Genomic DNA, 2,221 nt, shown 5'->3' on the forward strand with positions numbered 1-2,221 from the left:
TGTATGAATGAAGAGGAAGGGGTGTTTATTGGTGAGGACATTGGGGAAACTCATGTTGAAAAGGCTGCTCCACATGTATTCGATAAAATGCCTATTCGACATAACTTCGTGTGTATGCTTGAGGAAAGTGAGGGTATTTATCTTGAAGAATGGGAGAGTGACTTTGGGCTTGATAAAATCTTTGAGGAGAATAAGGATATCACTTATTGTGTGGAGGTTGATGGCTATGGTGATAGGAGAGATGTTGGTGGTTTAACCATGTTAGTATGTAGTATGTCATTTAAGTCGAGCAACTTGTTAAATGGATTAATCGGCTTGAACTATAGGGAGAAGCGGATGGAAACGGGAGGTCATGGTAAAGACTAGGTTATTGATGAGGAGAGTAATTAATTTGAATATTATCATGAAGAATATGAACTCGAAGAGGAGATTGATAAAGAGGAGAACCAATTTGAGAATGAGGTAAAAAGAAATGATGAACTTGACTATTATGAGAGTGAGTTCCAGAAGGGAATTGAGGAAAGTGATGAAGTGGGACCAATGTCTGAGGATGGAAAGTACGTGTCCTTGAATGAGCAAACTCGGGGCATTCTACCTTTGGGGAAGATACCGCACGATATTGCATGGGATCCCGAAGATTGTATATTAAGTCTTCCTCATAGTAGCTTGAGCTTTAAGGAGATGGGTGCATGGTACCTTGTGACGCCTCTAGGAAGAACCGAGACTCCTAGCACATGCACCTTATGGATGAATCAAATCTCCCACTTGGTAAATTTTGAACTTTTTCTTTTATGCTTTATTAAAATGTATATGTTAGGGTACATATTGTGCTTATTGAGGGAACATCTGTTGAAACACCTTTCCACGTGATTTTGATTTGACAAAATTATTTAAGTTAATCCCATGATTAAGACAATTAAATTTAAGTGCTTTGATTTAATTGTACTAATGTATTTGTTCAATGTTGAGTATATTAATTAACGAGAACAGGAACCAAAAGTAAGACAGAACGAAGTCAGCATAAATCACAGAAGCTGAGTGAAATACAAACTCAGCATTATAAAAGAAAAGTCCTCTTTAAATTAACGCTTGAAGGCGAAGCCGACCGAAGAAGCTGAGTAGAACGTAGCTCAGCCTCGTTATAAGATATCTTAAAAGCAAAGCCGAACGATCAAGCTGAGTATTTGTCAAGACAGCGCCAATGATCCGTTGACTAAAAGACAAACACCCGACACAGATCTGCAACAACTCAAAAGCCTCGGAAATCTGCCTAGAGACCTTTTTGAGACGCATGGATCAACTGGCATTTGGCAAGTGGACTAAACTGGCGCTAGAAGATGAACCTGGTGCAAGAAGACGAAACTGGCAAGCCTGACGCCTGCTGAATTCAGACAATAGGATTGGCCTGCAAATTCTGAATGCTGACCAATGAATGACGAAAGAAGACCGTTTAAATTCAACGGATATGTCCGAATTCAAACCATTGAAGCTTCAGACTTTGCTATAAAAGGACAAGTTCATCACTTGGATCCTTTGCCGAATTACAAAAGAAAAAAGACAAGCAAGATCTTCACTAAGTTAAAAGATCCAAAAGAGAAGCTGTCTGATTAAGAAAAAGCAAGTTCTTACACCAAATTCCAATCTTTGTGTAAAAGTCTAGAGTGAATTTGTATTCATCTAAAGTGTTCTTCAGTTAGAGAGAACAATTTTGTATCAACTGTAAAGGTTAGAAGAGTGGTGCTGAGTACTCGGTTTCAGTACTCAGTGGTAGAGAAAATCTGAGTGTTCGGTTATAGTGCTTACTAGGGTTGAGTAGACGAATAGAGGACGGTACTCTTGCATACTCAATTGCTTTGTAAACGGTTTGTGCTCTACCTTTAAAGAGCTCAGTAGTGGATTGAAAAAGCCCGAAAGGACTCTGGGGACTGGACGTAGGCGGTGAGGCCGAACTAGGATAAGACTGCTGAGCAATCTCTAACCCTTTATCTTGATATATATATGTATGTGTTGCTTGCTTAAATTACTCAGTATATAATCTGTATAAGCCGACGCTGAGTAATCAGAGTGCTGAGTTGGAAGCTGGCCTAAAGCGTTGTTTCCCAACTCGTAAATTGAAAAAGCTCTAGTCAGTGTCTGATTAAAGCTGTCTCACACATCACTCAGCCTTGCTGACCTAAAGCCGAGTTAAATTATCAAACATTTAATTAATTCAGCATTATTA

This window comes from Euphorbia lathyris, chromosome 1 (genome assembly GCF_963576675.1).
Source record: "Euphorbia lathyris chromosome 1, ddEupLath1.1, whole genome shotgun sequence".
Taxonomy (NCBI): domain Eukaryota; kingdom Viridiplantae; phylum Streptophyta; class Magnoliopsida; order Malpighiales; family Euphorbiaceae; genus Euphorbia; species Euphorbia lathyris.